Here is a 10,886-nt window from a genome sequence, read left to right on the forward strand (position 1 = left end):
CATAGAAAGTGAAAGTGTCAGTCCTCTTGTACTTAAGTCGGCATTCTGCCTTTTGAATTCAATTCCGATGCAATTTCTGATCTTCATCGTCAATAAGAAGGTCCAAGGGATACAGTAAACCTAAAGTGAAAAATCGGAAACTAGAACTGGACCCACAGGAGAGGTTCAAATCATAGTAAGTGAGATTGTCAGTCCTCTTGTACTTAAGTCGGCATTATGCCTTTTGTATTACATTCGGATGCAATTTCTGTGGTTCATCGTCAATAAGAAGGTGCACGTGATACAGTAGACCTGAAGTGAAGCATCGGAATCTAAAACTTGACTCACAGGAGTTGTTCAAATCATAGACATTGAGAGTGTCAGTCCTCTTGTACTTAAGTCAGCATTGTGCCTTTTTATTAAACTCGGATGCAATTTCTGTGTCTCATCGTCAATAAGAACGTCCAAGGTATACACGAAACCTGAAATCAAGCATCGGAATCTAAAACTGGACTCACACGAGAGGTTCAAATCATAGAAAGTGAGAGTGTCAGTCCTCTTGTACTTAAGTCGGCCTTGTGCCTTTTGTATTAATTTCGGATGCAATTTCTGTGTTTCATCGACAATAAGAAAGTCCAAGGGATACAGTAAACCTGAAGTGAATCATCGGAATCTAAAACTGGACTCACAGGAGAGGTTCAAATCATAGAAAGTGAGAGTGTCAGTCCTCTTGTATTTAAGTCAGCATTGTGCCTTTTGTATTAAACTCGGATGCAATTTCTGTGTTTCATCGTCAATAAGAACGTCCAAGGTATACACGAAACCTGAAGTCAAGCATCGGAATCTAAAACTGCACTCACAGGAGATTTTCAAAACATAGAATGTGAGAGTGTCAGTCCTCTTGTACTTAAGTCGGCCTTGTGCCTTTTGTATTAAATTCGGATGCAATTTCTGTGTTTCATCGACAATAAGAAAGTCCAACGGATACAGTAAACCTGAAGTGAATCATCGGAATCTAAAACTGGACTCACAGAAGAGGTTCAAATCATAGAAAGTTAGAGAGTCAGTCCTCTTGTACTTATGTCGGCATTGTGCCATTTGAATTTAATTCAGATACAATTTCTGTGTTTCATCGTCAATAAGAAGGTGCAAGGTATACAGAAAACTTGAAGTGAAGGTTTGGAATCTAAAACTGGACTCACAGGAGAGGTTCAAATCATAGAAAGTGAGAGTGTCAGTCCTCTTTTCCATAAGTCGGCATTGGGCCTTTTGTATTAAATTCGGATGCAATTGCTGTGTTTCATCGTCAATAAGAAAGTCCAAGTAATACAGTAAACCTGAATTGAATCATCGGAAACTAAAACTGGACTCACAGCAGAGGTTCAAATCATAGAAAGTTAGAGTGTCAGTCCTCTTGTACTTAAGTCGGCATTGTGCATTTTGAATTTAATTCCGAAGCAATTTCTGAGCTTCATCGTCAAAAAGAAGGTCCAACGGATACAGTAAACCTGAATTGAAAGATCGGAAACTAAAACTGGACTCACAGGTGAGTTTCAAATCATAGAAAGTGAGATTGTCAGTCCTCTTGTACTTAAGTCGGCATTATGCCTTTTGTATTACAATCGGATGCAATTTCTGTGGTTCATCGTCAATGAGAAGGTGCAAGTGATACAGTAGACCTGAAGTGAAGCATCGGAATCTAACTATTGACTCACTGGAGTTGTTCAAATCATAGAAATTGAAAGTGTCAGTCCTCTTGTACTTAAGTCAGGATTGTGCCTTTTTATTAAACTCGGATGCAATTTCTGTGTCTCATCGTCAATAAGAACGTCCAAGGTATACACGAAACCTGTAGTCAAGCATCGGAATCTAAAACTGGACTCACAGGAGAGGATGAAATCATAGAAAGTGAGAGTGGCAGTCCTCTTGTACTTAAGTCAGCCTTGTGCCTTTTGTATTAAATTCGGATGCATTTTCTGTGTTTCATCGACAATAAGAAAGTCCAAGGGATACACTAAACCTGAAGTGAATCATTGGAATCTAAAACTGGACTCTAAGGAGAGGTTCAAATCATAGAAAGTGAGAGTGTCAGTCCTCTTTTCCTTAAGTCGGCATTGTGCCTTTTGTATTAAATTAGGATGCAATTTCTGTGTTTCATCGTCAATAAGAAGGTCCAAAGTATACAGCAAACCTGAAGTGAATCATCGGAATCTAAAACTAGACTCACAGGAGAGGTTCAAATCACAGAAAGTGTGAGTGTCAGTCCTCTTGTACTTAAGTCGGAATTGTGCCTTTTGTATTAAATTCGTATACAATTTCTGTGTTTCATCGTCAATAAGAAGGTCCAATGGATACAGTAAACCTGAAGTGAAGCATCGGAATCCAAAACTGGACTCACAGAAGAGGTTTAAATCATAGAAAGTGAGAGTGTCCGTCCTCTTGTACTTAAGTCGGCATTGTGCCGTTTGTATTAAATTCGGATGCAATTTCTGTGTTTCCTCGTCAATAAGAAGGTCCAAGGTATACACTAAACCTGAAGTGAAACATCGGAATCTAAAACTGGACTCACAGGAGAGGTTAAAATCAAAGAAAGTTAGTGAGTCGGTCCTCTTGTACTTAAGTCGGCATTGTGCCTTTTGTATTAAATTCGGATGCAATTGCTGTGGTTCATCGTCAATAAGAAAGTATAAGGATACAGTAAACCTGAAATGAATCATCGGAATCTAAAACTGGACTCACAGAAGAAGTTCAAATCATAGAAAGTGAGAGAGTCGGTCCTCTTGTACTTAAGTCGGCATTGTGCCTTTTGTATTAAATTCGGATGCAACTTCTGTGTTTCATCGTCAATAAGAAGGTCCAAGGTATACATAAAACCTGAGGTGAAGCATCGGAATCTAAAACTGGACTCACAGGAGAGGTTCAATTCATGGAAAGATAGAGTGTCAGTCCTCTTGTACTTAAGTCGGCATTATGCCTTTTGTATTAAATTCGGATGCGATTTCGGTGTTTCATCGTCAATAAGAGGGCCAAGGGATACAGTACACCTGAAGTGAAGCATCGGAATCTAAAACTGGACTCACAGGCGAGGTTCAAATCATAGAAAGGTAGAGTGCCAGTCCTCTTGTACTTAAGTCGGCATTGTGCATTTTGAATTTAATTCCGATGCAAATTCTGAGCTTCATCGTCAAAAAGAAAGTCCAAAGGATACAGTAAACCTGAATTGAAAAATCGGAAACTAAAACTGGACTCACAGGAGAGTTTCAAATCATAGAAAGTGAGATTGTCAGTCCTCTTGTACTTAAGTCGGCATTATGCCTTTTGTATTACAATCGGATGCAATTTCTGTGGTTCATCGTCAATGAGAAGGTGCAAGTGATACAGTAGACCTGAAGTGAAGCATCGGAATCTAACTATTGACTCACTGGAGTTGTTCAAATCGTAGAAATTGAAAGTGTCTGTCCTCTTGTACTTAAGTCAGCATTGAGCCTTTTTATTAAACTTGGATGCAATTTCTGTGTGTCATCGTTAATAAGAACGTCCAAGGTATACACGAAACCTGTAGTCAAGCATCGGAATCTAAAACTGGACTCACAGGAGAGGTTCAAATCATAGAAAGTTAGAGAGTAAGTCCTCTTGTACTTATGTCGGCATTGTGCCTTTCGAATTTAATTCGGATGCAACTTCTGTGTTTCATCGTCAATAAGAAGGTCCAAGGTACACATAAAACCTGAGGTGAAGCATCGGAATCTAAAACTGGACTCACAGGAGAGGTTCAAATCATGGAAAGTGAGAGTGTCAGTCCTCTTTTCCTTAAGTCGGCATTGTGCCTTTTGTATTAAATTCGAATGCAATTTCTGTGTTTTATCGTCAATAAGAAGGTCCAAGGGATACAGTAAACCTGAAGTGAAGCATCGGAATCTAAAACTGGACTCACAGAAAAGGTTTAAATCATAGAAAGTAAGAGTGTCCGTCCTCTTGTACTTAAGTCGTCATTGTGCCGTTTGTATTAAATTCGGATGCAATTTCTGTGTTTCCTCGTCAATAAGAAGGTCCAAGGTATACAGTAAACCTGAAGTGAAGCATCGAATCTAAAACTGGACTCAAAGGGCAGGTTCAATTCATAGAAAGTGAAAGTGTCAGTCCTCTTGTACTTAAGTCAGCATTGAGCCTTTTTGTTAAACTTGGATGCAATTTCTGTGTGTCATCGTTAATAAGAACGTCCAAGGTATACACGAAACCTGTAGTCAAGCATCGGAATCTAAAACTGGACTCACAGGAGAGGTTCAAATCATAGAAAGTGAGAGTGTCAGTCCTCTTTACCATAAGTCGGCAATGTGCCTTTTTTATTAAATTCGGATGCAATTTCTGTGTTTCATCGCCAATAAGAAGGTCCAAGGGATACAGTAGACCTGAAGTGAAGCATCGGAATCTAAAACTGGACTCATAGGAGAGGTTCAAATCATAGAAAGTGAGAGTGTCAGTCCTCTTGTACTTAAGTCGGCATTGTGCTTTTTGTATTAAATTCGGATACAATTTCTGCGTTTCATCGTCAATAAGAAGGTCCAAGGGATACAGTAAACCTGAAGTGAAGCATCGGAATGTAAAACTGGACACACAGGAGAGGTTCAAATCATAGAAAGTGAGAGTGTCAGTCCTCTTGTACTTAAGTCGGCATTGTGCCTTTTGTATTAAATTCGGATGCAATTGCTGTGGTTCATCGTCAATAAGAAGGTGCAAGTGATACAGTAGACCTGTAATGAAGCATTGGAATCTAAATATTGACTCACAGGAGTTGTTCAAATCATAGAAATTGAAAGTGTCAGTCCTCTTGTACTTAAGTCAGCATTGAGCCTTTTAATTAAACATGGATGCAATTTCTGTGTGTCATCGTTAATAAGAACGTCCAAGGTATACACGAAACCTGTAGTCAAGCATCGGAATCTAAAACTGGACTCACAGGAGAGGTTCAAATCATAGAAAGTGAGAGTGTCAGTCCTCTTGTACTTAAGTCAGCCTTGTGCTTCTTGTATTAAATTCGGATGCAATTTCTGTGTTTCATCGACAATAAGAAAGTCCAAGGGATACAGTAAACCTGAAGTGAATCATCGGAATCTAAAACTGGACTCACAGGAGAGGTTCAAATCATAGAAAGTGAGAGTGTAAGTCCTCTTTTCCATAAGTCGGCAATGTGCCTTTTTTATTAAATTCGGATGCAATTTCTGTGTTTCATCGCCAATAAGAAGGTCCAAGGGATACAGTAGACCTGAAGTGAAGCATCGGAATCTAAAACTGGACTCATAGGAGAGGTTCAAATCATAGAAAGTGAGAGTGTCAGTCCTCTTGTACTTAAGTCGGCATTGTGCTTTTTGTATTAAATTCGGATACAATTTCTGTGTTTCATCGTCAATAAGAAGGTCCAAGGGATACAGCAAACCTGAAGTGAAGCATCGGAATCTAAAACTGGACTCACAGGAGAGGTTCAAATCATAGAAAGTGGGAGTGTCAGTCCTCTTGTACTTAAGTCGGCATTGTGCCTTTTGTATTAAATTCGGATGCAATTGCTGTGTTTCATCGTCAATAAGAATGTGTAAGGTATACAGGAAACCAAAAGTGAAGCATCGGATTCTAAAACTGGGCTCACAGGAGAGGTTCAGATCATAGAATGTGAGAGTGTCTATCCTTTCGTTTTTAAGTTTGCATTATGCCTTTTGTATTAAATTCGGATGCGATTTCTGTGTTTCATCGCCAATAAGAAGGTCCAAGGGATACAGTAGACCTGAAGTGAAGCATCGGAATCTAAAACTGGACTCACAGGAGAGGATCAAATCATAGAAAGTGAGAGTGTCAGTCCTCTTGTACTTAAGTCAGCCTTGTGCCTTTTGTATTATATTCGGATGCAATTTCTGTGCTTCATCGACAATAAGAAAGTCCAAGGGATACAGTAAACCTGAAGTGAATCATCGGAATCTAAAACTGGACTCACAGGAGAGGTTTAAATCATAGAAAGTGAGAGTGTCAGTCCTCTTGAACTTAAGTCGGCATTGTGCCGTTTGTATTAAATTCGGATGCTATTTCTGTGTTTCCTCGTCAATAACAAGGTCCAGGGTATACAGTAAAACTGAAGTGAAGCATCGGACCTAAAACTGGACTCAAAGGGCAGGTTCAATTCATAGAAAGTGAAAGTGTCAGTCCTCTTGTACTTAAGTCGGCATTGTGCCTTTTGTATTAAATTCGGATCCAATTGCTGTGTTTCATCGTCAATAAGAAAGTCCAAGGGATACAGTAAACCTGAAATGAATCATATGTATCTAAAACTGGACTCACAGAAGAAGTTCAAATCATAGAAAGTTAGAGAGTCAGTCCTCTTGTACTTGTGTCGGCATTGTGCCTTTCGAATTTAATTCGGATGCAACTTCTGTGTTTCATCGTCAATGAGAAGGTCCAAGGTATACAGGAAACCTGAGGTGAAGCATCGGAATCTAAAACTGGACTCACAGGAGAGTTTCAAATCATGGAAAGATAGAGTGTCAGTCCTCTTGTACTTAAGTCGGCATTATGCCTTTTGTATTAAATTCGGATGCGATTTCTGTGTTTCATCGTCAATAAGAGGGTCCAAGGGATACAGTAAACCTGAAGTGAAGCATCGGAATCTAAAACTGGACTCACTGGCGAGGTTCAAATCATAGAAAGGTAGAGTGTCAGTCCTCTTGTACTTAAGTCGGCATTGTGCATTTTGAATTTAATTCCGATGCAATTTCTGAGCTTCATCGTCAAAAATAAGGTCCAAAGGATACAGTAAACCTGAATTGAAAAATCGGAAACTAAAACTGGACTCACTGGAGAGTTTCAAGTCATAGAAAGTGAGATTGTCAGTCCTCTTGTACTTAAGTCGGCATTATGCCTTTTGTATTACATTCGGATGCAATTTCTGTGGTTCATCGTCAATAAGAAGGTGCAAGTGATACAGTAGACCTGAAGTGAATCATCGGAATCTAAAACTGGACTCACAGGAGAGGTTCAAATCATAGGAAGTGAGAGTGTCAGTCCTCTTTTCCTTAAGTCGGCATTGTGCCGTTTGTATTAAATTCGGATGCAATTTCTGTGTTTCCTCGTCAATAAGAAGGTCCAAGGTATACAGTAAACCTGAAGTGAAGCATCGGAATCTAAAACTGGACTCACAGGAGAGGTTAAAATCAAAGAAAGTTAGAGAGTCGGTCCTCTTGTAGTTAAGTCGGCATTGTGCCTTTTGTATTAAATTCGGATGCAATTGCTGTGTTTCATCGTCAATAAGAAAGTATAAGGATACAGTAAACCTGAAATGAATCATCGGAATCTAAAACTGGACTCACAGAAGAAGTTCAAATCATAGAAAGTGAGAGAGTCGGTCCTCTTGTACTTAAGTCGGCATTGTGCCTTTTGTATTAAATTCGGATGCAACTTCTGTGTTTCATCGTCAATAAGAAGGTCCAAGGTATACATAAAACCTGAGGTGAAGCATCGGAATCTAAAACTGGACCCACAGGAGAGGTTCAAATCATGGAAAGATAGAGTGTCAGTCCTCTTGTACTTAAGTCGGCATTATGCCTTTTGTATTAAATTCGGATGCGATTTCGGTGTTTCATCGTCATAAGAGGGCCAAGGGATACAGTACACCTGAAGTGAAGCATCGGAATCTAAAACTGGACTCACAGGCGAGGTTCAAATCATAGAAAGGTAGAGTGCCAGTCCTCTTGTACTTAAGTCGGCATTGTGCATTTTGAATTTAATTCCGATGCAATTTCTGAGCTTCATCGTCAAAAAGAAAGTCCAAAGGATACAGTAAACCTGAATTGAAAAATCGGAAACTAAAACTGGACTCACAGGAGAGTTTCAAATCATAGAAAGTGAGATTGTCAGTCCTCTTGTACTTAAGTCGGCATTATGCCTTTTGTATTACAATCGGATGCAATTTCTGTGGTTCATCGTCAATGAGAAGGTGCAAGTGATACAGTAGACCTGAAGTGAAGCATCGGAATCTAACTAATGACTGACTGGAGTTGTTCAAATCGTAGAAATCGAAAGTGTCAGTCCTCTTGTACTTAAGTCAGCATTGAGCCTTTTTATTAAACTTGGATGCAATTTCTGTGTGTCATCGTTAATAAGAACGTAGAAGGTATACACGAAACCTGTAGTCAAGCATCGGAATCTAAAACTGGACTCACAGGAGAGGTTCAAATCATAGAAAGTTAGAGAGTCAGTCCTCTTGTACTTATGTCGGCATTGTGCCTTTCGAATTTAATTCGGATGCAACTTCTGTGTTTCATCGTCAATAAGAAGGTCCAAGGTACACATAAAACCTGAGGTGAAGCATCGGAATCTAAAACTGGACTCACAGGAGAGGTTCAAATCATGGAAAGTGAGAGTGTCAGTCCTCTTTTCCTTAAGTCGGCATTGTGCCTTTTGTATTAAATTCGGATGCAATTTCTGTGTTTCATCGTCAATAAGAAGGTCCAAGGGATACAGTAAACCTGAAGTGAAGCATCGGAATCTAAAACTGGACTCACAGAAAAGGTTTAAATCATAGAAAGTAAGAGTTTCCGTCCTCTTGTACTTAAGTCGGCAATGTGCCTTTTTTATTAAATTCGGATGCAATTTCTGTGTTTCATTGCCAATAAGAAGGTCCAAGGGATACAGTAATCCTGAAGTGAAGCATCGGAATCTAAAACTGGACTCACAGGAGAGGTTCAAATCATAGAAAGTTAAAGTGTCAGTCCTCTTGTACTTAAGTCGGCATTGTGCCTTTTGTATTAAATTCGGATGCAATTGCTGTGTTTCATCGTCAATAAGAATGTCTAAGGTATACAGGAAGCCAAAAGTGAAGCATCGGAATCTAAAACTGGGCTCACAGGAGAGGTTCAAATCATAGAATGTGAGAGTGTCTATCCTTTCGTTTTTAAGTTTGCATTATGCCTTTTGTATTAAATTCGGATGCGATTTCTGTGTTTCATCGTCAATAAGAGGGTCCAAGGGATACAGTAAACCTGAAGTGAAGCATCGGAAATTATAACTGGTCTCACAGGAGAGGTTCAAATCATAGAAAGGTAGAGTGTCAGTGCTCTTGTACTTAAGTAGGCATTGTGCATTTTGAATTACATTCGGATGCAATTTCTGTGGTTCATCGTCAATAAGAAGGTGCAAGTGATACAGTAGACCTGAAGTGAAGCATCGGAATCTAAATATTGACTCAATGGAGTTGTTCAAATCATAGAAATTGAAAGTGTCAGTCCTCTTGTACTTAAGTCAGAATTGAGCCTTTTTATTAAACTTGGATGCAATTTCTGTGTGTCATCGTTAATAAGAACGTGCAAGGTATACACGAAACCTGTAGTCAAGCATCGGAATCTAAAACTGGACTCACAGGTGAGGTTCAAATCATAGAAAGTGAGAGTGTCAGTCCTCTTGTACTTAAGTCAGCCTTGTGCCTCTTGTATTAAATTCGGATGCAATTTCTGTGTTTCATCGACAATAAGAAAGTCCAAGGGATACAGTAAACCTGAAGTGAATCATCCGAATCTAAAACTGGACTCACAGGAGAGGTTCAAATCATAGAAAGTGAGAGTGTCAGTCCTCTTTTCCATAAGTCGGCAATGTGCCTTTTTTATTAAATTCGGATGCAATTTCTGTGTTTCATCGCCAATAAGAAGGTCCAAGGGATACAGTAGACCTGAAGTGAAGCATCGGAATCTAAAACTGGACTCATAGGAGAGGTTCAAATCATAGAAAGTGAGAGTGTCAGTCCTCTTGTACTTAAGTCGGCATTGTGCTTTTTGTATTAAATTCGGATACAATTTCTGTGTTTCATCGTCAATAAGAAGGTCCAAGGGATACAGTAAACCTGAAGTGAAGCATTTGAATCTAAAACTGGACTCACAGGAGAGGTTCAAATAATAGAAAGTGAGAGTGTCAGTCCTCTTGTCCTTAAGTCGGCATTGTGAGTTTTGTATTAAATTCGGATGCAATTGCTGTGTTTCATCGTCAATAAGAATGTCTACGGTATATAGGAAACCAAAAGTGAAGCATCGGAATCTAAAACTGGGCTCACAGGAGAGGTTCAAATCATAGAATGTGAGAGTGTCTATCCTTTCGTTTTTAAGTTTGCATTATGCCTTTTGTATTAAATTCGGATGCGATTTCTGTGTTTCACCGTCAATAAGAGTGTCCAAGGGATACAGTAAACCTGAAGTGAAGCATCGGAATCTAAAACTGGACTCACAGGAGAGGTTCAAATCATAGAAAGTGAGAGTGTCAGTCCTCTTTTCCTTAAGTCGGCATTGTGCCTTTTGTATTAAATTCGGATGCAATTTCTGTGTTTCATCGTCAATAAGAAGGTCCAAAGTATACAGGAAACCTGAAGTGAATCATCGGAATCTAAAACTGGACTCACAGGAGAGGTTCAAATCATAGAAAGTGTGAGTGTCAGTCCTCTTGTACTTAAGTCGGAATTGTGCGTTTTGTATTAAATTCGTATACAATTTTTGTGTTTCATCGTCAATAAGAAGGTCCAAGGGATACAGTAAACCTGAAGTGAAGCATCGGAATCTAAAACTGGACTCACAGGAGAGGTTTAAATCATAGAAAGTGAGAGTGTCAGTCCTCTTGAACTTAAGTCGGCATTGTGCCGTTTGTATTAAATTCGGATGCTATTTCTGTGTTTCCTCGTCAATAACAAGGTCCAGGGTATACAGTAAACCTGAAGTGAAGCATCGGACCTAAAACTGGACTCAAAGGGCAGGTTCAATTCATAGAAAGTGAAAGTGTCAGTCCTCTTGTACTTAAGTCGGCATTGTGCCTTTTGTATTAAATTCGGATCCAATTGCTGTGTTTCATCGTCAATAAGAAAGTCCAAGGGATACAGTAAACCTGAAATG

This window comes from Schistocerca americana, unplaced genomic scaffold (genome assembly GCF_021461395.2).
Source record: "Schistocerca americana isolate TAMUIC-IGC-003095 unplaced genomic scaffold, iqSchAmer2.1 HiC_scaffold_16, whole genome shotgun sequence".
Classification (NCBI taxonomy): domain Eukaryota; kingdom Metazoa; phylum Arthropoda; class Insecta; order Orthoptera; family Acrididae; genus Schistocerca; species Schistocerca americana.